Below are 27,499 nucleotides of genomic sequence, written 5' to 3'. Positions count from 1 at the left end.
CCATTAAGGACGACACACTTTTGAACGCCAGTAAATTCTATCGATATTCTTTTTTACCGAAAATAAAGCCATTTCAACCAAGAAAGAATGATGCAATGATATTTTGGGGTGCTTTAACAGTCCTTAAAAATCGATGAGATGTAATCCAAGCCAATCGAGCGAATCGGTAAATTCACTCTACTGAAATCACTCACACACACACACACACTCACATCCAATATCAAAACGATCATGACTGTCTTCTGCACAGCTGTATATCGAAATCGGTTTCCAGGGGAGTTTTGCCAGTCTCTCTTTAGTGTGTGTGTGTGTGTGTGTGTTGGGAAAAATTTTGCATCCTTTCCGGCGACCGAAAATCCCATAAAAGTTGCACGCTTCAATGCCGCGGCTCCGAAACGTCATTATCCGTGCGAAAGGTGTTGAAATAATAATAACAATCATTTCTCTCCGGCTCCGGCTTTCGCCACCCCGGGTGCCATGCAGAAGGTGGCTTTAACCCGGGCGCCTCCGAAAAGAACGACGACTAGTCGAAATCGGTGGGCTAGGAAAAGCGACGGCGGTGGTTCGGGGATGGGGATGGAGATTCTTCAATTGTGTTCAAGAACTCCAACACGGCGCTGCGAAGAGGGGATGCTTTACGATAGTTCCTCTCAAGGAAAGGCTAGGCTAGTGGCGCCCTAACGATGGTTTCCCTGCCATGCTGAAGAAGGACATCTGAGATAGTCGCTATTGTATTCTTTGCCCGGGACCAACGTTGGCGTTTGGGGAAGAGCATAAAAATAGACGCCTTTCCAGCGGAGGAAAGGAACACGAGAGCGTCGGAAGTACTCGCTGCGGATGAAGAAAGTTTCCATTGAGTTTATTTACGATACGAGCGGAAGATAGTTCCCTCTGCACTACGGCGGGCCGTTCATGGAAAGACATTCGCCTTGAACAACACAATAAAGCTAGTCGTTCGTGTTTAAAGTGGGCTGCTCGTTGCTAACATGGCGTTGAACGAATTTTCTCGACCAGAGTGCTGGCTTGAACATGCGGTCCTTGTTCCTTAAAATCCCCACTCCATCCCCTTGTGCTTTCCACTTCCTCTGCGGAGGGCTTTCGGTAAATAAAGCACCCCATGCCATCGTGCGTTCGCATCCGAGTCGTCAATTGCACAAAGTTTTCGGTGGGTACTTTTGTTGCCGGCGGGTTGTTTGGTCCCTTGCGGAAACGTTGACTGCCGAGACAGGCGCACACAACAGCCAAACCCCCTTTAACAAGAGCCTTTACGCGAAACGGGACCCTTCGGGGTGATGATGCATTTTTCAGACGAACGACTCGAAAACGTACTTCAAAGGTCGCTCCCGAAATGGGCGTACTGTTGCGTGTAACGCACATCAGCGAGCCCCCCTTGAGTGCAGTCCCCGTCGCCTCGGTGCAATAAACTTAAGAGGACCGGCAAATGGTGAAGCTTTTCATCCACACACACACACACACGCATATATACAAACCTACACCGAGAGGGGATGAATTTTTAATGAAAGGGAGGATAATCCTAATTAGAAAATCACGACCAACGTACAAAACGTGGACAACCGTGCCGAAAGGCAACTCACCGACGTCTGAGGGCGAACGGACCGTGCTTGATGATACTTCTTCATAACGGAACGAAATGATGTTGAAAAAAAAACTGTACGAACACCAGAAGCGTTTGAAAGAGCTTGACGAAAATGGTGACTTCACTGTAGGCCAAATTTTCAAGCCCTGGTTTTTTCTTTTTTCCTTCCACCCGGGTGAAAAACCCGGGTCCGCGTGGCGTCGGCTCGACGTCGTGTGGCGGTAATAAAACTCCCAAACGGCTGAAACAGCTTCCTTTCGGCGCAGCGCATCGGGCGACTCGTTTTCGGGAGGGGAGGGCTGATGAGAAGCGCGCCAAGAGGACATGTCCTCGCCGCGGAAAGGACGACGTCAAAGCTGAAAGCTCATTAAAATTGTATTGTCTCACGTCACCCGTTGGGAACGGTTTGGGAAACGGCTTATGCATCCCTTCGGTAATCCATCTGCCCCCCCTTCGTCCAGAGCCGCCCAGGAGGGAAAACCCAGACCCTGTAGGCGCTGTAGTGTTAGTTTTCCGGCTAAGTTTTTCACTTGGCTGCTGCGGCGAAACAAGTTAAATCAACAGCGCGGGGGAAAATTTCTTTACTCTACAGTTGAAACGAAATGAAATTTACGGTAAGAGGGGTGGGTGGTTAGAGGGGGGGGGGGGGTGTAGTCATACAGCCAGATAAAACGATGGGTGAATGGATGGCGGCTGGACCAAACCAGACCAGGCAGTCTGGAACGGGAGAGGGTGGCGACGTTCTCAATGGGTTACGAATGAAAAATAGCTTGAAGCACTTTCCGACTCGGTTCCTACAACAATTGGCACCATCGTTAGGCCTCGGTATGTGTAAGGTCGGTATAAGTGTGCGTGTGTGTGGGGATCAGGGAAAGTAACAAACAAAGAAGAACAGTTGATGTGCCCATGTTCAACGGAAACGGGATGGCGAAGGCGATGTTGAGCATTTTTCAACCAGCCAAAGGGTTGGAAAAACCCTATACAAAGGGAAATGTTGAGGGCTCCCGTTTACTCAATCCATTCGTTTGGTGTTTGGGTGGGATTTTATTTCCTTCCATTTAAAAAAACATAAATAGAAAAATAACACGCATTTAAATCCCCATCCCTCTGGCGAGGGAAAACCCGCAAGCTAATCTCGAACGGATAATTTCTCAACCTGAACCTTAACCCCAACCGGCCGAGCTAATTAAACTCCTCTTTGTAGGGGAGAGGAAAGTGCCTGGGAGAAAGTTCCATTTTCAATTTTTAGTCCCACGTCCAGGAGCCGATTTGGTTTTCCGTTTCACGGCACGATGATCTTACACGCTAACCCCCGAAAAATCCAGCGAGGGACAATAATTAGTGACTCGAACAAATTAGTCAACCATCCGAAACGGTGCCACTCCGGTGCGCTCGGGTTGTGGCTCGATTGTGGCCGTGGAGTACTTTCATCTTCGGTTAGGCAAACAAAAACAAACCGTCTCCGTTGAGTGTTCCGTACGGGTTTGCCCTTGTGACCTTTTTTCATGGACCGCTAGGCAAGAGGAGAAATTGTGCTGGAAAAACTATCCGGGAGGAAAATTCTATCGTAACACTGCGGATCAAAAACCATTCCGGTTAATCGAAGCCGATTTCAAATTCCATTTGAAGTTGCAATATTTTAAATTAAATACTAAAAATTTGCAAAGCAACCAAAAAGTAAGTAGAGCAACGATGGAAACAAAGTATCACGTTGGTTCTAGAGCACAGAAATCACAGGTCCTTCCTGGGCATTTTCCAACTGCAACGACATACCGTTGGGCCTCGCTGTAATTAAACACAGAACCCAAAGCACAACAAAACGTAGTTGAAGTTCGCCAGAGTTCCTGCGACGTCCTGCACGACATGACCAGCATGTTTATAGCTCTTGCGGCAACGAAATTAAATAATAATCCCCGTGGAAGCAAAACACCGCAGGCTGGTGGGGTTTCGCCTCTCGGTTCGAGCAAATCGAAATACTCATCCCGTGCCATATCGCGCACGAGTAGTCACACAAACTCACACACACATACACTCAAATAATACTGGCGCTCGTTGGTGCGCTTTGGGCCGGCAGGCACCATCCAAAAACTACCTCCCGGACTTATTAGCGAAAGTTCGCCCGGAACGGAAGCCCATAAAGCCGCTGCCCAAAGCCAGCCTTCTAATTGAGCAATAATCTCCCATAGCCCTTCTCCTGCACGTGGGCCTTTCTCAAATTTCCCCAACCACCCTCCAGAGACACTCGAAGCGCCTCGGAGGCACTTACATACGGCTGGATGTTGCACACTCCAGGCCACTATTTGCGCGCGGCTTTTCGACCGCCCGGCGCGCGAGGGAACGCTTCGAACGATGTATGCTCGCCGGAACACTCATGGCGGTACACGGAAAAACGGCCGGCGCTTTTTACCCCGTGGAACATAACTCATCCGTGTGTGCGGCTGAAGAGACGTGCTCGGATGGTGCTCTTGATGAGCGTGAACATTTCTTAGGCAGCGCAGCGGAGGCACCAGACGTTGGATATTATTTATGGGTTTACGGGGTTTTCTTTCGTTCTTCCGAGCTACACTTCCGGTCCGGGATGCGAGAAGTACTTACTTTCTGTACGGCAACCGAAACGACATCAAATGTTCTGCTATATTGCGGAATGTTTTAAAAACCACCCAGACTTTGATGTGAAAAATTATGTAATTTGGTAATTTTTCTAATTTTTTCTAAACACTTTCTCAAAGCACGTTAAAATACTTAAAATTCAATTAAGATAAGTTCATAATTTTCAAATAGGAACAGTTCCCCAGCAATGGTAAAAGACACTTCAAGGCCTCCAAATTACCTTCCAAACACGAAGAAAGATAAGGAAAAATAAATAAAAATGCCTAATTATCTGATTTGATACAATCCAATGTGGAAAACCCGATTGACGATAAGATTAAGAGATTAGATAAACCATACTAAGGTATGTGAAAGATATGATAATATCCATGCAGATTAGTAAACTAACAGGTTTGAATAGAACATTGATTCGAAACTATTTGTACCTTCTGATCTTTAAATGAACACTTTTCCGAAACAAGCAATCGTTTGCATTTCTTGAAAAATTTTCAAACAAATAGGGTAAGAGCAGTAGTTTTAGCCTATGCATGTAATTTTGGACAACTAGAAAGAAGATCAGTAATCACACTGTTTTCAAATAAAAATACATCCAAACCATTTTTTATAGTGTGAATATCGATATAAAGGGTGTCCCAGAAAGTATAAGCACGATTTCAAAATTAGGTAAAAAATAAAACCTGTTCCAGAAACTGAATTTTTGTTTCATAAATTGTGTTTGGGTTCTGTTCTGGACTATTTGCGAAAGATAAAAATTTTAAAAATTTAATCGTATTCTAATGACCGCACTTTTGATCTGTCACCTCCGATATTGCTCAGCACATACTTGTCGTGAACGGTTTTCGACACTTTTGAACGGTTTTACACTTTTTTTGAAAACTGTTGATGTTTTCGGTAGCTTTAACATGTTTTCTCAAGTGTGCCTTCGTTAGCGCCCAAAATATCTCAATTGGTCTGGTCTTGGTCGACTCTTCGTCGAACTGATGCATGAGGGTTGACCACACAGCAGCTTGTCGTACAGTTTCCGGGCCCGATGTTTAATGCATGCAGCCTAATTTGCAGTCCGTTTCGATTTCTTTTGGATTTTGTACGATTTTAAATTCAATCTTGCCTTGTCTCATTGGACGTTACTTTTTAACGTACCCATTTTTTGAGCCACATCGCGAATGGAACATTCCTATTTTTGCTTGATTGCTTTTCCTCTTTCCCGGTTCAACTGTTGGTCGATAGGACCAGGTTTTTGACCACTTTTCGGCGTATCCTCGAAGCTGGACTCCTCCCAAAACTTTTGGATGGCGGTTCGTACGGCTCCGATACTTACACCTACCGATATCGCCAATTTCCGTAGCAAAATGTTAGGAGTCGAACACCATTTGTGCAGAACGCTTTTGCGCTTTTTGACGGAAATTTTAACAGAAACGGTTGCAAAAAATAGTTTCGATGCATTATCCAGTAGGTTTGAATGCAAACAATCAAACACCCGAAGAATCAACTGTTTGGCGTCATCCGTTTTCCAGAAACGTAATTTAGAAATCGTGCTTATACTTTCTGGGACACCCTTTATTCTAGTCAAATATCAAATCTGGAAGCGATTGTATGAGTATTTTTCGAGAAAATCGTAAAAATATATGAAGCTGTCACTACAGCAATCCAAATCGCTGTAAGCGGATAGTTCGTAGGCAACCACTGCGTACAAAAATCAGAAGAAACATTTTTTTCAATTTTGAGTGTTTTAAAGAAAGGTCTAAACGTTCCTAAATTTGTTGGGCTTGAGAAAGAATTCTTTATCATAGATATTTTGAATTTGATACAATGCATTTGGTTTGGACTGAAACTAATTTTCTTTTCATTCTGACTCAGTCAGCTGATAGTCAGAAGCTATCAAAACAAAAATGCAATCATCGAGCAAAAAAGTGGATAAAATGTAAAACTAAGCATTTTATCTCACTATTTAACAGTAATGGAGATAAACAGCATTTCCAAATTATTTTAAAGATAATTTAAATCATAAAACACATTAAATAAGCATTGTGCTTCAATTGGTATACTGGTGGACCAAAAAAGAAAAAAAGTGGGCCAAAATAGGAACAAAAAGTGTTTTTGGTAATTGACAATTTTTCGGTGAAAATATCAAATAAACTCATAACCATAAATTTTGCAGCATGCTAGATATTTTACACAGCATGATAGATATTTTACATTACCATGCCTATTTTGTCGTTATATGGCCGATACAATGAGTGCAACGATTTTCATAAGGACACTCCGCTAAGTGGACCAAAACTGGACCCTATTTATTCATAGGAATGAATATTGCATTGGTTCTCGGAAATGAAATCGCAATCAAAACCAGAAAGGTTTTCTTGGAATGGAAGCGTTTACAATTTGATAGAAAATTAAATAAGAATAAAAAGACGCCGTTAGACGAAAAATAAAAGCCATTTCATTTTATTCTGGGCCATCTGAAATGTATATCAAGTACAAGTACGTTCCAATTCGAACGGGTTTACAAAAACAAATAGTCCCCAAGCCATGGGAAAATGGAACGTTTTCGTTCTGAGTAAACCAAAGCTGCTTACAGCCACAGGAATGCTCCGTCGTCGTGTGGAAAACCGAGGCCCTGGATGGACGAGATTCGATAACAAACTTGTGTTCCTTAATTCGCTCATCTCACCTTTGTGTTTGCTACAGCTGCCAAGCTTTGTTGCTACTTTCGCGGAGATTCTTCCGAGCTCGTACCCGCTCTCGGTCGAAAACTAAATCGGATTAGTTAAACGATGGAAAGGATGTGCGCCGGAGTGCCTGGTGGGCCATTGACATCCCTTTTACTTCTCGAAGTAACATGAGGCGGGATCACGAAAGTCAATTTAGACCTCGGAAGCAACTCCTCTCCGACTGGTAATGCAAATTCAGGAGCTTAAATTAATTACCTGCCTCCGACGCGTTAAGGTGGAACTACTGGTTACTGTAAAATAGACGGAAGCCTACCACTGGCGAATGGTAAATCTGGCAGCTGTTGGCAGCATCGATGGCTTCCCGCCCCATCAGCCTCCCTGAGGCAGAAGGCCGGGGAAACCTTTTCCTGCTGACCAGGCGCCGTCTTTCGGCGTCCGTTTGTGCCATTTATCTTGCTCAGCCCAATGGGGCAGGGAAAGTTTTCAGCGGCTCAACAAAAGAATTCGCTTAGCTCATTCAAATTTTGCTACGTGAGTAATAGACCTCGACCGGGTTCGACAGGAGGAAGCCGTTTGGAGCGAGAACCGTTTTCATTTTTTTTTTCGTTTGCCTTGCGCCAACCCGAACCGAAGGGGGATGAATCCAGTGCTGCTGCTCGCTCTCGATCGATCCGAAGGGTCGCATTTCATGGAAAATGGATGAACCCGCAGACCCAATCGGAGTGCGGGAAGCGGTGCGGTGCGGTGCGGTAACTAAATACTTTTCAGAGCCCATTTATCAGCATCACACCAAAAACTCAGCCACAACAAAGTGAAACCAAAACGTCGAGCCGAAAAGTACGGGCATGCGAAGTGGTTTCTGGTTTGGCATCTTCCTTCCGCTCCTTTCTTCCAGAACCGAGCTCTTCTTGGCATTCTCTGAGTGTGTGTGAATGTTGTTTTTTTTTCAAATCACATCCATGATGATTTGGATGCTTTCCGAAAAAGCATTCAGGGTTATCGCTTGCCTTCTCCCTCTCTCACTCTATCTCTCTCTTCATCGCTTCAAAGAAGGAACGTTTCAAACACTCGTCGCTTCAAATTTCGTTTTCCACCGTCAGCGAAACCGCTCATCGGCCCAGAAGCGAACGAGATCGCTCTTTCCGTACCACTGTCTTCCCACATGGTTGGTTTTCCACATACACCTCACTCCACCGAACGGCGCGCACAGTGGCTTTAGTCGGATTACAATGCTTTTGCAACACACTCCGCCGGCCCCGTATAAGGAGCACGTTTGATTGATTATACGTTGAGTCGTAATTATAGAGCAGCCTCTTGAACGCGCTGGATGCTGTGGAGTGAATGGGAAGCTTTTACAAAACCGTTTCGTACGTGAACATCAAAGTTAAACCCGCTTGAGTTTTCAAAGAGGGTATTAATTGTATTCTGATTGGATCACCGAGTGGAACGAATGTTTACTCGCTTTGTTTGTCTGCCAAAGGCGCTGCAGAATTGATAAATTATTTGCTGGCACTTGTATCACAATAGGTTTTGGCATTTTATTACAAACGAATTACCAGCTTCTGTCTAGCGATTTATTTTACAGTCTACATCGATGAAATGAATGAAAATAATATAATCAAATTTATTGCTATGAAACAGATTTGGCACTGGAAAAAAAGTGTTTCATTTGTCATGTGTACCACTTTTTTTAAATAAAAATTCACCACAATGATTTAAGCAAAGCTATTGAAAATGTCTCCACGGACGGATGGCCAACAAAACGAACATGTGAGCGAGCAAACGCAACCAACACAATAGGAAACTCTTTGAAAACCCGGTCTGCCAAAGGAACAACATACAACGACCAGCAGAACGTTTTCATGGAATTACAAATATTTCCTATTAAAATTCCTTCCATCACTCGCCCCAATAAGTACCGCACGGCCCGAGCGTATTTTGCGTAGATGGAATTTTCCACGCTGTGGCAATGAATTTCCATGCGATCCTTTCGCACGGGGGGGGCAAAACACACGCGACGTGTCTGGTTGGGCGTAACCTTGAAATGCGGCTTTTTACAACGGCTTCCCACTTGCTACGGGCCACCACTATAAGTCTATTGAAATGGAAGCACAAGAACCAAAACTTCGTTTTTTTTTTTCTAGCATAAGCATATTAGAGACGAACCGTTGGAGGACAAAGGATACAGAATACATCATCAAATCTGACGGCACGACTAGGCGATGTGTTTATTTGAAGAAAGAAAGGAGACAAAAAATTCGACTATTATGAAATGGGGAAAACAGAAACCTTAAAATAGATAGAGCTTATTGAGCAAAGCTGAGCGAAATAAGAAACACGAAAAATTTGCCACAAACGAATCGCCCCGGCAGCGAAAGCACTGGAAAGGGATTCAAATTTTAATAATATGGATTATTGAACACATTGATTGTGGATTATGTTCATTAGCTATCGTGCTGGCGAACTGGAACACTGGTTCGTGCTTTCCGAATCGCTCTTAAAAAATATCTCCGAGTTCTCTTTCTCGTTCCTTATCCCATTTTCACAGACTTTCGTTATCCAAAGAAAGCCTCTTTTTTCCAGGAATACCATTCCAACGCTAATACTCACCCAAGCGAGATAACACAAACGAAGTTTTGTCAGGCTGATAACGAAAACGATCTTAAGTCGTTTCATGCCATCCGATTCCTTGTTTTTCGGCCATTTTCCACATGAAACCACAGCCACACTTTGCTTTTGCAAGTCGATTCGGGCAAGGGAAAATCAAAAGATCGTATCGTGTTTAAAAGAAAAAGAAAAACATTATTTCAAGCGCACCGACGATGCGGAAGCTACCCGGACGGAATTTCCAATCATGCTTTCGCTAGAAATCGAGACCGAGTCTCGCCTCCGCACGAGAGCCATTTTTCCAAGCCACCGCCGGGAGGCGCTCCCCGTAATTGCGACCTTAATAAGTCGTACAAGATAGATATCGGGCATCAAACACGGACCAACATAACAAACGGAGAAACACTGCAGAGGAACTATCGACGGAAGGCGCCCTCACAAAGGACTATCGTGATTCAAAAGGCTCCGGTTGAATTCATAAATTGCATCCACCGGTCGGAAACATTGTTAGCTTTTCATCCCAATTCCGTTTTATTTGATTGCCCCGTTGCCGCTCTACCCGAGTAGAGGAGGGTGAGGGGGGGGGGGGGGGGGATATGAAGCATCCCAACTTTGACTTCACTGCGCCAATCAATTAATGATTCATTAGGCGAACGCTTTTGATCACTGTGGTCTACCGAAGGAGTGGAAACTTTGCTACGCTGTGGCATCTCGGAATCGTGAGGAAATTTGTTTATGTCCATTTCCCTTCATCCCCCGGTTGCCAATTTCCCTATCTGTACGAGTTGATGGTGCGTGAGTGAGCGTGGAATTGAAATTTTAATGAGATCCTGTGGGAAAATATTGATCTAATTAAATTGTAGCATGGCGGACCAGCTCGCACTCAAATGGCAATTTGCGATTGTAAACAAGGAATGGAAAGTAGCATTTTGGACACAATTTTCTCAATGTTGAGTCAGATCAAACGAATAATCACCGAACAATAGTAATTTAATGCACAATGGTCGCTTTGTAAATTGAGAAAATGTTTACGCATCCTTTCGATTGAAATTGGTCGGCTGAGAGTATATTACTTAGTTGTGTTAGAATAATGCTTACAAGCTGATGTGCAAATGTAGATTATATCATAGAGTATACCAAATTTCAGAGATAAAAATAAATAAGCAATTAAATCAAGAATATCATCTCATTTTTAAAAAAGGCTCTTTAACACCAAACTGACGAAAACCTCTGCCACATCAGAAGGAAGTTGACGTTATTTTTTATCTCTCAATCATAACTTTTCCGACGGACTGCTCTATTTATTCGACAGCTCAACTTCACTTTTCCTCCAACAATCGTTTCCCTCCGGTGACGTAAAAAAATTAAAACTGTCCCTTCGATGGGATCACCCACGGCTACAGCACAAAAATTAATTTCGAAATCCTCACCAACATCCGTACGTCAGCTCGGCTTAGAATTTTTGCCGGCCCGACTCGGACGGTCTATTTAATTTATTTTCTGTTTGTTGGCTCGGCTCTTTTTGTAGCGTCCTTCCTGTAGGATAAAGACAATGTACAGGGCAGGCAAATTATGGACAAAATATTTACCCACCAAAACAAGGGGATGGAAAAGGAAAGGGAGGGATCGCTATATGGTACATATTTGCTTAATGATAACGTTTGCCTCGGATTGTGCTTCATTGCGCCCAACGGTCTGCATTTCGCGCGGCGGCGATTCGAGAAGATAGACATTCTTTTTACTTCTGGTTAGAATGTAACTCAACAAATGTTTCGCCTAACGAAATTGTGTTATCACTTACCGCATGGCATAATAAAAGGAACTCGTGCGAGCTTTTCACCAACGGCCCTATCCGAGCCGTATGGAATTATGTTTTATGCGTTCCTATCCGCAGCTGGCCAGGGTGTGAAAATGTTTTTCTTCCCGCCCGGGGATGGCCGGTTTTACGACGCGCACAACTGCCTCCACCGTTCCCTTTCGCACGGTGCCATATTTTAGCCTTTAAAAGAAAAATTAAACGGTCTCCGTTGCTCGTAAAAATGCCCCTTTTCTGAGTAAACAAAAATACGCTCGTATGGAAAACGAGTCCCACCGTTTTGTGCTCTTTTCCCATGGACATCGAGGATTAGCAAGGGGGAAGTAACTCGACCGACCGAGTGTTGAGCACAGTTTGAGACAGATGTCCCGGAATGCACTTCAATGATTTGGATTTCGTTTATGTGTCGTAGGAAGATGGAAACGAACAACGAGCATGCCCAGTTTTTGCCCTACATCCGAGGCTTACAGATGAGTAGAATTTATCGCTCCAACTTTGCATCCATCATCCATACAAAGAACTTCCAGATGAGCCTTTTTCATTGTTTTCCCAGTGTCCGTTACATCAACCACGAGAAACCACTTTCCTCAAACGGCCCACAAAAGACAAAAATTCATCAAACGGATCATGTGGGGAAAATGATGATGGATCGGGCAGCGACGGTCATCTTTTGCTGGCCGCTGCAAAATGGCAAAAGAAAAATGGTATACAAAGACGAAGCATGAAGCAAGTGACCACCAACGTCGCGTAGCTTTTTTCCTGTGAAGTGGATTTTTACGAGATTAATTAAATTTACCCACTGTGAAGTGTTGAAATGTTGCCGAAGAAATGGTTACTTCAAACTCGAGCGACTCGGATAAAGTAATACCAGATAATAAAATGAATGTTTCGGTGCTCACATTGAAATGGTATCGTTCATTCGTCAAGTTATGATAACTCTGAAATTTTATTGAGCTTCCATACAGCTTTATAATTAACCTCTCTAAGTGTAACAAAAATGATTTCGGTTTTGTGTGAAAACTTTTCTAACTTGTCGCTATGTTCTAACAAATTGTCCTCATTTTCAAAAGCGTGGGCTCGTTTTTAATTAATGATTTCGTGAGGCTCATTTATTTTCTACATTTTGCTCGATTTTTTTTTTTTTTGGCTTTCGAGTGTCCTTTCCGTTTGCCGATACGGCAAATCATTCGGGTGCAAAAATATTATAAATGCACCATCTGACACTCGGATGCGGACTCGTACGTGATCTAATTCGTTCCCATCCATTTTCCGCATCTCCCCTTCCTCCCCGTTCGATGCAGGAGTATAGCAAAATGCAGCTGGTGCACCAGGGTCCCCGGTCAGTTTGCTAGCTGCAGCGATAAATCATCGGCCATAAGTTATAATTTTCCCTTCCCCGACCGCGTCGCAACCCTCGAGTGTGTTCGGCACCGTTCGGTTTCGGTATAAATCAGCTGTGTCACCGTTCGCCGTTCGTGACTGTTGACATGATTCGGGGTTGAATCTTAATTTTCATCTTCACTACGGACACACACATTTTTTTGGGCGATCCTGCTACCAAAAACTGTGGCTTTCGACAGTCGGAAATGTAAAATCACATCACCGGTCACGTTTCGGTTGCGGAACCAGGGCACACGTTCACGTCCGCCGAACCGAGCGAAACGAGCGAACTGATCGGATCGCGAATGGACGGCAGCACTGCCCATCCTTTGCTTCGTCCGATATCATCGGGAGCCGGTCGGTCGCGCGACATCATTGCGAAAATTTCCATCACGAATTTACTGCCCTCTTTTCCCGATGGCAATTAGTGAACGTCCAATATTTGCCATCGGGAGTAATCCAATTTCTTTATTTTAATTTTTTTTCGGCACACCGACCCCGAAGCAATCGCTGCTGGCAAGGGTTCAATATAAGTGGTAGCGAAAAAAACAAAATGTCCCTCGTGTGCGAGGAATGTGTGAAGGCAATTTAAGGCCACCGTTAACCAGTAATTCGTTCGGGAATTCAGAGTGGGAACATTCCGCCGGGTGAGAGCGGGTGAAAATTAAATTATTCACTCATGATAATTGAAAAATGTGCTCCCGGTTTTTCCCACGACCATCGTGTTCGGTGTCGATCTTCACGGTGGTTCGTAAAAAAAAATGAACGGAAAACAATTCCCACTCGGTTTCCTCGAGGTGGCCAACGGGGAAGGAATGTTCATATGCAGACCCGTGAAGTGCAGTTGGTTTGGCAGAAAAAAACATGAAAACTCGGTCAAACCGATCACGGAGCGCCTGGGTGAGACCATCCTGCACGGGCTGACGTTTGCTGTCAGCGGTTGTCACCGTGTGTCGCGCACATTCCCCCGAGGGTGGACCCTAGGGGTAAGAGGATGCTGCCGGGGGGAGGCAATAATATTTTGCACTTGCCAAAGTGACGAATTTCGGACGTGAAGAAGAGATTGGGAGGAGAGAAAAAATGCTGCAAAGGACGGCATTGCGCAAACGACTTGCAATTGGCAGGTGCATCGCGCTGCATCTTGCAAATTTGAAGGGGTTCGAAGCATGGCTACGATCAGCCAAAATACTGACAGGAGTGCAATATCGACACATGGTGCCAATATATGCAGCAGTATGCATTTTTTTCCCTTCTTTTCGCAGCCGACATGCAGATGCAATCCGGGCTGCATTTATCACATGCATGCTGCCATGGGAATTTTATTTCCCGTCCTGACGTACCTTCGGAATGCAATTCTCAGCGCTGCACAGCTATTCAACAAATGATTTCCCCGCCATCCTCGGCCGCCGGGTCTTCAGGCTGCCACGTGGCCATCTGGTGTCGATCCGAAATAGCTTTTCAATTGGATTTCTTTTCAGCATTTCGGCACTCCGTACGGCGCACCGCCGAAAATTCAATTTTCAAGTCACTTTTTTGATTGAGTACGTGCCATGGCGTTGGGTATCCAGTGCTGTTCAGGGGGTGGAGGAAATCTCGCCCGCTTTTCACGCCCGCGTAGGTGGACACGCGCGTTGCGTACGGAACGCCGTGAGCCGCCAAATCGACTGTGGAAGAAATTCAATTACGGTCCAATGGAACGCGCCTCAGCCAGCAAAAGCGGAGAGTCTGCCGGGGCCACTCCATCTCGATGGTGATGGATTATGTGCCGACGTCGAGTGATTGTTTCCGAAGCCGATGCTCGATCATTTTTCCATCCCAAGCATCACACACAAACACACACAGTGGTGCACGTTTGTGAAACATTAGGCGCTGGAGTCGGGAAGTTAATATTAAAAATATAATAAAGGGATCACATAGAACACCCGATTCAGAGGCTTGAAATTCAGGAAACAAACCCAACATTGTAGCAGAGAAGTAAAAAGTAAATTCATTAAATTTTTAACCCTTCTAAATCCTTCCCTCGAATGCCGTTGTGCCAGCAAGCACACAACATTCCTGACCCTTGCAATCCCTCGCATGGTTTAACCATTAACACTAGAATCCCGAATGGAATTAGTTTGACCCCAACGCAATTGTCGGTTTTCATATCTCAAAAACGGATGAAAATTTAAAAAAATGTTGAATTTTCTTAAAATGCAAAGCTACAGCAAAAACAACACATTTAACTACTGTTTGACCATTTGCTAAAACCAACTTGACTATCCCTAGAATGCTTTTTTGGGGTCATTTAGACTCCTTATTTTTAAACGCTATAACTTCCTTATTTTTGAAGATTTTTCAAATTCGTAAACTGTTACATTCTAGTATATTTGTTACCTATCTTTTGACGTTTTTGGTTTTTCGAAGCATTTCTTCAGCATTCCGCTAGCTCGGTGTAAAGCAAAAACGGTTGAAATGGAGTTTTTTTTTTCAGATTTTATTTATTCAATATTGGTAATATAAATGCAGAAAAATTGTGCGATAGAAAAATAGCATGTTGAGGAACGTATCAAAAATAAAATCATATTTTTACAATTACTAATGACTTCATAAATTGAAATCACAAATCGAAAATAACGCCAATTTCCAAAGAAATGTATCTCGCATAACGCTTCGAAATACTCGGGTACGGAATCACGGACCAAAGAACATAAACAATATAGCACAGAGCTTTTTTCTGAATTTAAATGATTCATTTTGAATCAATGTATGTAGAAAATATATAAATAAAAAACATGTAGAAAAAGATTCAAATTGGATTCACAACGATCTTTTATCTTTACACCGAGCTAGTGGAAGGATGAAATGGTACACCAAAAAATTAAAAAGCCAAAAGGTAGTCAACAGATACACCAAAAAGCAACAGTTAACGGATTTGAAAAATCTTCAAAAATAGTGAAGTTAAATCTCTTTACAGAGTCAAAATGACCCCTAAAAAGCATTCGGGCCAGATTCCAAAGCAATGTATTCTAATGTTAACCGGGCACATAATCGGTCAGCCCCCGCAAACGCACAACATTGTTGTAAAATTAAAACAAACAACCGACGTACGTTACTACACCAGTTTCCACCTACGAACACTGTCGAAGCGCGAGTTTTAACTGGCATTTTGGTTCCATTACTTTGTTTTCACTTCTCCCAGGCGTCCAGGTTTCCAATGGACGTCACGCAGTCAAAACTTTATTTGCATGCCATTTCCAGGCTGGATCATTCGGGTGAAGCAAACAAAAAAAATATAAAATGCCTGATGGGAAACGAAAATACGCTCAACGATGCCTACCGGGAGGTACGGGTGGAAAATGTTGGATGCAAAAGTAAAAACAAATGAAACGATTCAACATTCGACTCGAACGGATAACTTTGAACCAGTCGGCTTGGTAACAGTGCAATATTTGGATGGGTTTTTAGTCTCCCTTGCTCATGGAATGGAAGACAAAAATGAACAATTGATCACCGACCCTGTCGGTAGAGTGAACGCTTTTCAGGAGTTTCGAGCCTAATAGCATGGATAAACAAAAGTGCCTCAAAAACGCACGCCTTCCGTGCGGTGCTTTTTGGGCTTTGAGTCTTTTTGTCCTTTTTAGTACCGCAGCAGGATATGTGTAGGAAATTGTTTGGAAGTGTTTTTTGGTGCTGTTTTTCCAGGGTGCAAATATCAATGCCGCACAGGTAAAAGTGCGCCCGTAGATGCATACACAGAAAAAAAACAACCGTGCAAGCAGCCAAGTAAACACAAATTGCACCAAAAAATGAAAACACACCCGAATGCGGATCTGCAACACGCATTCAGCTCGATCGCCACTTTGTCCTTTTGAGAAAAGGATTTTTCATTTGGTGGTTTTTGCAAAACACAAACGCCCTCATGCGTGTATCATTTGATGAGATTTCAGGAGTGGAAAAATTGAAACTAAAAGAAGCACAAAAGAACAAACGGAGCCGTTCGCTTGCTCAGCTTATTCGTATTTGATTCCGGCCCTCCCCGGTTTTTCGGCGAAACGGTTTCAAGCGAGGCAAAAGGAAGGCGCACGGCTTAAATCTCCACCTCCCCCGCCTGGCATACCACTCGGGATGCGGTTTTGTGCCCTTCGACTGCTCACCCAAATTCTTCCCTCCCTTCCCTAGCCCTCGCTTCGAATAACGATCCCGGCCCTCGGGAGACGGTCGTCCCGAAGGCGCCCCCTGGTATTCGCCGACACATTTCGAGTTATTTCCTAACTATCCTCGTCACCAACGCGGGGGAAGGAGGTAAGGGAAGGTGGTCTGAAATGGATACACTTTGTGTGGATCACACCGTTCGCATCGGATCCGTTTTCCCGGGAGTATTCGGTGCGGATGGAGTTTTTGCGCTCGGAAGCATCCTTCTCAAATTTCCCACCCGGTGGCTCAAGTAGCTCGGGGAGGGAAGCTTTTCCGGGCGCAAAGGAATGGATATGGCGAAGAAAGCACGTTTGTTTTTCGCCAAAAACCCACCCTCCCCCCGGGTGCCAGAATGTGTTCGTGGATCCATCTATCCGGACGTGTCAATAGAAGAACGTTCCGGACGAACTTCCCTTCCAGACATTCTTCTCCAAACTCTCCCGGGGAGGATGCCTTTCGGTGGCGAAACTCTTTTTTCTTCCCATTCCTGGAATCTCCCCTCCCCCTCAGGAGCCGCTTAAAAAGGTGAAAACTCAATGTCATGTCATGTGTAGCGACGTGTGCAGCGAGCGACCTCGGGACAAAAGAGCCACCGAGGCTTCCCTTTAACTAACCGGCCTTTGGCAGTCAAAAGGCACAACGAAAGTTCGCGAACGGAGCCAAGCCCCAAACCCGGACGAACATTCGACATCCGCGACGACACGACGCAAGATATCCGGTTGGTGGGAATGCCGAGCGATAAGAACCACGTGAAGTGTGCGGGCCCCGATGTTGGCAATTCATTGGAGTGATGAAATTAGAAGCCGCGGTTGTGGTCGTACGAAGCTGTAAGCGGATTCCATTACATTTTCCCTTACCGCTGTGTTTTTTTTTCTGGTGTGCCGCTTTTCCTCCACCGTGTTGACAGCGTGGTGTTCGGTGACTGAGATTGCTCATTCAAACGTTTACCAACCCGGGCTCCGGTGCTAATCTGGTTACGTTCAGTTGATAGTTGGCAAGCTTAAGGTATTAAGCATAATTGTGGCGCGTTTCCGTGCGATTGGGGCGAGCAACTTTGCAGAATTTAAGCATCGAAAATGGTTTCCTTCGCTAATCTTAATGCACGTGTCGGTTTTCCCTTTTTGAAAATCCCACTATATTTTATCACCTTCCATCCATTATTTGCTTCGGACAAGTGGACAATTTAACCCCATTTGTTTTTTCCCCCGTTTGTCACCCGTTTTCTTCCTCCGAAGGATGAGCTTTATCTCGGACGAGTCAAAGGAAAACCTCGGTGAAACAGGGAGGGAGCCATGGTGGGCATCATTTGTCTTACTCACTATCCGCCCGGCGCATCAGTTTCGTCAGCGTTTCGACAGCCAGCAAAAGGGATTAACGACACTTTCCCGTTTTGGGTGGTCGAATTTTCCCTCCATTCGGGTCGAGCTGCGAGAACGAGTCCTATCCGTGCGACGATACAAAACCGTTTGGCAAGCGGGCTCACATTCCTGAAACTGAGGCGAGCAAGTAGAAAAAAAACAGAGAAACCCAAGCTACGCCAGGAAAACAAGCTATATCCTGTGAATCAACAATGTACGCGAGCGTATCTTGGCAGTGTTGGATTTTTTTTTTCTTTCTATCCTATCCCACTTTTTTGTCACTCGGCGACGCTTCGTAATAACAGTTTTCTTACCGCCGCTTTACGAGTGTGTATATTTTTTCTCACCATCTCCTCTCACTCCTTGCACCCCCTTTGCAGATAAGCGGCCAAGATAGCTGAAGGAAACGAGCAACCCATCAGTCGTCGTCCGTGCGCGCTTTTGTCGCCCCTAGGATGGAGCGCCATCGTTAGCATCATGAAAGACGGTAAGTGCAATTCGTTGCGTTATTTTTATTTTACTTCATTTTCGTCCTGCTGCCACACTGTTGCTACCGGACCCGGCCCTTTAATGGGGAAGCTTGGGGACGTTTTTCTTTTCTTTTTTTCTTCCTCCCCCCTCACTTCTTTTCCCGCTCAACCCATACAGCGAAGTGGTTTCGGAGCAATACACTTTTATTGGTGGCAATTTCGGCAAGTACAGCCCGCAGGTTTCGGTGTTCCACGATGAAAAGCTCCTATCCCCGAAATTGGATAATGGACCGAAAGGAGGTTTTACAGGGGCACTGCTGGGGGAAGGGGTACGGTGGAGGGAGCTAGGGTGGATCATTTTGATGATACGTGTATTGAGAGTTGATGAAGACGTAGTTAATGGGTTGGAGTAATATTTTTCCGAGAAATTGAATTCGAATAAATATGATGGATAACTTCAAAAGCCGAACAGAGGGAAGCGTGCGAGTACGGACTATCATACATAATTTATTTTAACTGTTTCCCGACTGCATGTTGGAACGGCGAGCTGCTGCTGCTGGGAAAAGCGGAGGGCAAACAAAAGCGTCACGGTTGACTGACGTCCATCCAAAGGACACTGCTGGCAGAGTCCCGGTAATGGAAGCCGGTGAAGAAGGACATCGTAACTATTTATTTATACCCCGAATGGACATCCAGCTTCAGTCACCCGTTGCGGCGTGTTACCAACGTGCTGACGAGAGGACATTGGCTGTTTTCCTTCCGTTAGCCTACATTCCGTGCCCCGGGAGCGATGCCTTTTGCAGCGAAGCTGAACTGAGAAAGGGTTGAACTGGATTTTCTGTAAACATCCGTGTCCCACATGCTCGCCCGATGCGTGGTTCCTGGTTCTGGGTGAATGCGTCGCTTCGGCTTTCTACACCGTACGGCGTGAGAAAACTGTTCGCGAAGAGCAGACGCTAGCTCTGGAGCTGATGAAGTAGGTTGGCATGTTTTCTCCCTTGATTCCTCCTTTTGCTGCGCCAACGATGCGGCATTCGAGACATGTTTGGATGGAAAGGAAACCCCTGAAGAGAATGCCAGCACCCTAACGAACGAACCACGCTCGGACGGCTTGCGACGACAAATTGTGTGATGTAACAACGTTTAAATCAAATGAACCCGTTTTTGCATGGCCCAAATGCGCCACGTTAGCCACTGATTGTATACACAAAGAAAAACAGTTTTCCCCGAGTGAGTGAGATGAATGAAGGGCTAAATTTGTCACAAATGGGTCGGAGTTTTCCTTTTTCATCCAATCATCTACAGGGAGCTCCTGACACATTCAGGAGCAGGCGGGTTTTTTTTCCTCACTTTGGCCAATAAATGGGCCGCCGGGTTGAAACGGGTATCAAGTTGCCCGGTGGAAAGTGATGACTAGTGGAAAAACATTCCCGTTTAGATGTGGCTTCGGTTTAGATTGAACCGCAAGCAAAAAGATTACTTTCTAATCCGTTTAAAGATTGTCCAGAAAATATATCTTTTATATATTTTAGCTTGTTTTGGTATGGGCTTTTGTGTCCAATACTGAAGCGTCGATTCTGAAACCCACACATTAAGTTTATCAATTGCATATGTTGTTAAAGATTTTATTAAACACTAGTTTTTGAAAAAATAATCCAAAGTTTACATTTGAAACATAGTTTTTCCAACACAATAAAACAAGCAAGTACACATTTTACACTTCTTGACAAAAAACAACACATGATAAAAATGAACAAAATCTTCATTTGTGTTGTTTTGCAATCAAAACTTGTCTACAACATTCTGTAGTTTTTAGGTAAAACAATGATCATTAGTACCAAAATTTATAGTAGTCCAAATTAAGACGTATACCTAGTTCTAATAAAAATAACCATGAATCCACAAATGTATGCATTGATGGCCGCTACAGCGACATATGGCAAGCTGTATTTATCCAAAGTTTTACAGCAGGGTTCATGCATCATCGGGAAATCAATAAAATATCAATCATTTTAAATATGCTGTTATTGAAACAATTATATTTAAACATAACCCTTAGTCAAGAGTGAAAACCATACATATTTTCGTAGCCCCGTTTTCACCGGGCATCGCAGGGACGTCAAGCTAGGTGGTTTATAAACATTCTTTACAATGTAATTTATAATAAATAAAATGTGGATCAAAAGCAGAAACGATGAAATAATATTGTAAATGTTTGATAAACAGCACTGTTCAAAGGGCAATAAAATTTCGACTTCGACCAAAATTTGTCACAAAAATAAACACGACAATCAAAAGCATTCCCACTCGAATCATATTTACCGAAGCTGAGCACTGTTTCATCGCTCGATATGATATTCTTCGAACCTGGCGAAAGTTCGGTCAACATCCCTTCCGTTATCGCACTATTTGTAGCACACACACCCGATCGTGATAGCACAAATATCGGAAAGCCTTATTTATGGGCACAGTTTTTTAGCCCGTCCCCTAACTCACACACACACACACACGCACATACGCAACGGTTTCCTCGCTGCTGGAAATCGGTCGTATTGACAAAAATTAATTTCATCCGCTTACGTACACCGTTCCCAGCGATGGGGTAAAGTCCGTGCAGCCGGACCGGAAACACCAAATAAAGTAGTATTTTCATGATTGGATAGGGATTAAGTTCGAAAGTTCCGTATCGGTCAGCCCCGCTTGGGTCCGGGACTCGGCAGCGGACGATAAATTATAGCTGACCGTCTGAGTTTTGCCAAAAGGTATCGAAATTGTGCAGAATCACCTTTCGCCCGGGTGTGGGGGGGGGGGAGGGTTGTCGGCCAGCTGAAGATATGATAAATAAGTGTTCCGGTGCACTCGAGGGAATTTCGGGGTTTTGGAAAACTTTCGCACACAATACAGCATTCCAACAATACGTCGGATCGGCCGGTAATGGTTTGTAATGGGCGATGGGAAAGTTTTCCGAGGGCGGCCTGAGTTTGATTAACTGTAAAAACATTATCGTCCGATTAGTTTGCGTTCCTTTCGGAGGGTCAGTTGTCGAAGTTGCTTGCGAAACGGGGCAGGTATTGCAAATGATTGAAACAGTGCTTTGTGGTGTTTACCATAAAATGAAAAACCTTCCAACACAACTCAGTCAATAAAAGCTAACAACCCCAGTTAATTGGAATACATATCAAAAGAAAGCCACCCGCACAAACGCATCACCAATGATCAAAGTACTTTCAATCGATATCAAGACGCCTTCGCCGAAGGAGATTATTCCACGAATGGTGCCGCGGGACGGAGCTCCGTCATGACATGACAACCACATTCAACGCTTTACACCGAATCCGAAGGACATCCGATGCTAATTAATTATACGTCAATGCGGTGAGGAAAGTGCCACAAAAAGTGGGAATTATTATCATGAGAACCATTGACAGGCAGTTCGTTGCTCGCCAGCGGACGGCGTGGTAGCGTGCGCTGAGCTGTTAACTTGTCTCACTTTGCCTCCCTTCCTTCGTTTTTTGGGTTTGTGAACTGTTCCGTTCCGAAACCGGGCCGGGAGTAACGGCCCGAAGGGAATCGAAAGACCGTCACCCCATGGTGGAAAACTACAGGGCGTGGGAAAACGAGGAAAATTACTTCCTTGGAGTGAGGGGCTCATGGTTAATCGAAACCATCCGTCTTGAAGCCGTGAACTTGAAGCGCCACCTCGAAGGTGGTGTGAGAAAACTTTTCGGAAAATTCTTTTCCCCACGGAGCGAGCCGTTTGCGTGCGCACCCGGGAAGAGGGACAGTGTCAGTGCTGTGGCGTACGACAAATCAAAGCCGATAAAGCTTTGCGGTACCGCGCGTCCCGTTTCACGTTCGTGTGGAAGTAAATCAAATTGACGCTATCGATCCAATTATTCCACAGCTAATTAATCAAGCGAGTGAATAAATTTGCCCAAGTCCCAAGTCGAAAACTCTCGGGCCGGCCGCACGCCGGTGTCCTTCGCCTTCGAGGGAAAGCGAAGAAATAATCAGCACGAGACAAAACTCAATCAGTGGTGTCGCAGGGGCCGACGAACAAATCTTCGCCAAAATACGTGCTCATGCTGATTTTGGGGTGGTGCGAAATCATTCGCCAGACCACCCCCCAAAAACGGCGCGTCGGAAAAGGGGCCGGGGATTGGTGGAGGTGCAAACTGAGCCGAAGTGGTTCGGCAGTGTAAGCGTTTAATTAAATTTAGCCTGGGCATCGGGGGGATGCGTGTTCTGTTTGATGGCGGAGAAGAAAGATCATCGAATTTGGAGGTAAATGAGTTAGAAGGATGATGGTACAGAACACATCCGGCAACACATTCCGCCCGGGAGGCAACATTGCGTCCGCATGGGGATCGTGTTGATTGTCTATGTTTTATTTATGACGGCGATGAACAAAGCTTCCGGCTTTGACACAAGCTCATTTCAATATTTTATTTCCAATCCAATAAGTTCGAGACAAGAAAGCGAGAAATGTTGGAAACAAAGACAGGGAAAGTTTTTGAACAGTTGTAAGCTATCATCAAAAATAAGAAAGATGTTTTCTATAAAAAAGTATTTTCAGGAAAATTGAAAAAAAAATTAATATGATCAGTGAACAAGCAATACTTTGTACATTGGTCAATCATTAACAAAGAAATAAAAGAAAAAAAATTAAAAAGAAAATAACACCTATCTTAATAAAATCATTAAACTCCGCATTATAAATAAACTTAGGCTATTCCACAATATGACGGATAGGCTGAGAAAATCTTTCGGAAACAAGTTCTCTTAATCATTGGAAATTATTATTGAATTTCAGTTCAAGTCATTATCCGAATGCATACTTGATTTAATTTTAGTTGTTTGCAAGCCAAAGCTATTGTTTTCTGGTCCAATCCTATAGGTGGACGGTTGAAAAAGTAGTTTAGGAATCAATAGCCTATAAGTTCTATTACAATTCAGCTTTATATTGAACGAGAAAATATGCCACACTTGCCTAATGTAAAACGAATAGTGTATAGTTGGTGAATTTTCTTGTCAAACCCAAAAGACGATCTAAAAGTAATTTGCGACGCAGTAATTAATTTGCTACTTAAAATTCGCAAAACCCATTAATCTCTAACAGGTCAATTTAAAATATTGCAGATGTTTAAAAGAAAATGAGTTTCATCCAAATTCGTCGTATTACTACAAATCAAATAAACTCCCTCCCAAGCTCTACTTCCTCAGTAATTGCCAAAGTTGATGATTATTTCACTACTTCATAGCGTCAGAATCGCTCCATTGGAGGCTGTAATGCAGTAGTTTTTGCGGCTTCCCCACCGTTCCAAACTACTTTACAGCAGTAGAGCTGTACAAGAACAACTGACGCCCAATGACGGCATTCATCTAATGGCAACGGCTAAATGTAACACCATTTTCGCTTATAGACCCCCCCAGTTTAGGCTGCGGAAAAGCTTTAAAGTTCCGCTGTTTTTCCGCCCCGCCAAGCGCCACTGCGTCACATTCCGTAAGCCTGCCGCCACCGGCCGCTAAATAGCTCACCTCGGGGAAGTCGTTCACACCCGTTCGCGCCCCGGCTAAGATGAAGTGACAATTTAAATTATCCACCTAAACCGTTACGCCGGGGCTCGTGTCTCGCAAGCCTTTCCAGCGTGACGTTGACGTCGACCGCGAATTAACTCACGCCTCTCACGCCACGGTGTAGAGAGAGAGGGGGAAGATGGAGAGAGCTGCGGTGTACTGCGGTGGGGCGGGTACAGGCCGGAGCAGGCATCCGAAATGAACACGTTATGGTAATTTTGCGTGTAGCCGGTGAAATGTTTGAAAAATCCATTAACCGACCGGGTCCTACCGAACGTCGGCACGGAGCCGTCCCGTCGGGGTCGGGGGTTCGCGGGGGGTAGTTTCGGGCCGGGCTTTCGTCACGCCATGGGTAGGTCGTTTGCCACGCCATCGCGACGCTGCCTTCCGCGAAAGGCACGAGCGTCAAATGGAGGCGCCTGGTGTCTCACCTCGGGGCCCTCACGGCTTAACTGCAACAACGTCCGCGGGGAGCGAACGAGCAGGATGTCCTTGTTAACTTTTCCACTCCCTTTCGTGGTGTTGGTGGTTCGACCGGCGTGACGAGTCTTTTGGGAGTATGAACACCGAACAAGCAGAATAAAAAAAGGAGGGAAGGAAATAATGTCCCAACCACACCACAACCGGTCCGAAAACGAATAAACAAACAAATCCGACCAGCAAGAAGCACCCGCACTGACATGAAGGTAGTCAAAGTGGAAGATGGCAACTCTTTGAAAACAAAACAAAAAAGGATGAAAAACAGAATTCTTGCGGCAAACGAAAAATTCTACCAAAAACCAGCGAAAAACACACCCACCCGCAAGGTGAGATTTTTTAATCATACTTTAACTCGTGGCACCGCGCGCGCCCCCGACCGCCGGTTCGCTTTAATCACTTGATTAGGAAGCTACGGGCACCGGCCGGCCGGCCCCCAGGCCCGGGGCTTTGCGGGTGTCGAAAAGCTTCCCGCAGTGGGAAAAACCACGCTTTTTGGCCGAGCGGAAGTGAAAAATGGTGCGAATGGCACGAGCGCGGCCCTCCAGTTTGTTTGAGCCCTTTCCTGTGTCTTTGGGTGGCTGATTTTGGTTTTATTTCTTAATTCTTTATGTCATTTTCAAATCCTGAACGAAGTCTTGCCAGCCTGACTGACAGCAAAACGGGAGAGTGCAGAGCTGTTTAACAAACAAAAAAGGGAGCAAGATTTATGAGCCGGCCATCGGTTGACTGATGACTTACTTTGTATGTTTATGATGCTTACGAAATTTCAACATAACACGCCCTTGGAAGAGCATGAAAAATTGTTTTCTTTTTTGCAAAATATAATATTAAATCAGTCCATAAACCATAAACCAATTATATGGAGTAGTGAAGCGAAGGTAATTTGTTTTATTTTCCCCACCACCCATCAACATTTTAATTTGGCACGATTTTTAAATCAATTAATGATGCAATACACATTCATTAGTGACACATAATAAAAAAAAGAACAGCATAAGGCTGGGATAAATAACTCGCCCGAAAACCATTAGCTTCACTGCCAATCTACCGTGGCCACGCTTCAGTTAGTCGCATTGGAAAAAAATGAAAACGAGAGGAATAAATGGCCACCTGTTTTATTGCATCTCCGTCTGCTAGAGTGTGTGTGTGTATGAGTGTGTGTATGAAGATGGGAAATATATTTCAAGCCCCGCGCACACTCCCTTCAAATGACTCGCAGCGAATGAAACTATTCCGCATGAGAAATTATCTGAATCATAATCATCAACTCAGTTGCCGGCTGGCCATAATTCAACCCCGCTCGGTTTTTCGCCACCAAGCGTCACGAACAGGTCACCCGGGGAAGGCATATCATTTCACGCCTCCCGCTTGAGGATGACTTATTGTCACGAAACTATCACGTACACCGTGGGACACGGTTGTAGCTTCGACGGGCCCGGGGCAAGAAACCTCCTTTATCGTTCTTTCGGGAGCCCGACTTTCCAACACTGAGGAGCCAACACACACATGTGGTGCAAGTGGCAACAGAAAGGAACCGGCTGTGTACTCGAACGACACACGGCAACCCTTACCCCGTGCCCTCCGTGCGGTGAGTTGTTTGAGCTATTAGAAAATTAGTTTTGACTTTTAGTGGCCATCCAACAGGCAGCCCGCCCGAAACCGACCCCTTTTGGCAGGCAAGTTCATCTTTGGCAGACCTGACTCATTTTTTTCCCTCACCCGGCTGGAACGGCCACTTTGCTGGGGAAGGGAAAAAAGGGGTCGTGCAAAATATGACACGTCCCACACGCCCTAACGTCTTCTCCTCCCGAAACTATCCTCGCCTATTCTCTGCTACTTATTAATAATTCACGGTCTCTTTGCAAACACACACACACACGCACACTCCCTTCACGGTCGTCATCCACTCAATCTTTGTCTCGGGAGAACACAAGACACTCAAAGAGGGAGTCCAAAGAAGGACGCTTCTTGTGTGTTGCCGTTGTTTGTCATGTGTCGTTTTGCTCGGGCGCTCCACGTGTGCCCTGGTGTAGGACCTATCTACAAAATTTTCTTCGACAGGTTCGACGAAGATCTTCCACGCTTGCCGCACAAGGGCAAGGTTGGTGTGCGTCCAACGAGGAGTGGAAGGTTTCTCCCTTCGGTGAGACATCGAGAACAGATGTCTTCGAGCGCACCGGGGATGAATTATGCATATTTACAACCTTGTTTACACTGCGCAACCGATGCTCGATGATGCCCCGCGTTGGCGATGACCGCCTTCTGACATCTGACATTTTCCGTACCGAAGCTTGGGGAGAAGGGGCAGAAAGAAGCGGTTAGAAAATATGCTGGCCACGGTGAGGGCGTTCTTTTCTGATTTTCCAGCGGTGGGTGGACTGTGTTTACCGGTTTTTCTTTCCACCCCATTTGTTTGAGGGTTAATTGTGAGCTTCTGCTTCCAGTCAGCGAACCCACGGCACGTAATACTGTTTACTTGCCATCAGCCGGGCGAGTTGAACGATTTAAGGAAGGAATTGGTGGCCCTGCTTGAGGAGGCCAACAATGGGTGAGACCCTTTTTTGTTTACCCACATAAAAAACAAGAAAAGCCGTATTCGGAAAACGCTCGAATGTTGTGTCATCAATAATTAGCTTCCTTTGCTGGCATTACCATTTTGTGCTTATAAGCATCATGATCGACGGAGGCTATGAAGAACGGGTGTAAGGGAGGGGAGGGGGGGGGGGGGGAGGCATAAAATGAAATTTCCTTTACCG

At 44.9% G+C, this 27,499-nt stretch overlaps 1 protein-coding gene across 6 annotated transcripts in view; it reads left to right on the top strand.

Annotated features, from left to right (window-relative positions):
* The window catches only part of LOC131266314 (potassium voltage-gated channel protein Shal), a 95,519-nt gene that overhangs the window by 24,027 nt on the left and 43,993 nt on the right, over positions 1-27,499 (top strand). For 5 of the 6 annotated variants that reach the window (XM_058268777.1, XM_058268776.1, XM_058268774.1 and 2 more), the window contains exon 4: positions 18,597-18,703. The exons of the other annotated variant lie outside the window; for it this stretch is intronic. The gene's annotated coding sequence lies outside the window, so the exon portion shown is untranslated. The remainder of the gene's footprint in view (positions 1-18,596; positions 18,704-27,499) is intronic. 6 annotated transcript variants of the gene reach the window in all.

Source organism: Anopheles coustani, chromosome 2 (assembly GCF_943734705.1).
Source record: "Anopheles coustani chromosome 2, idAnoCousDA_361_x.2, whole genome shotgun sequence".
Classification (NCBI taxonomy): Eukaryota; Metazoa; Arthropoda; class Insecta; order Diptera; family Culicidae; genus Anopheles; species Anopheles coustani.
Note: the sequence above shows the minus strand (reverse complement) of the source record. Positions and strands in the feature narration are given on the sequence as shown.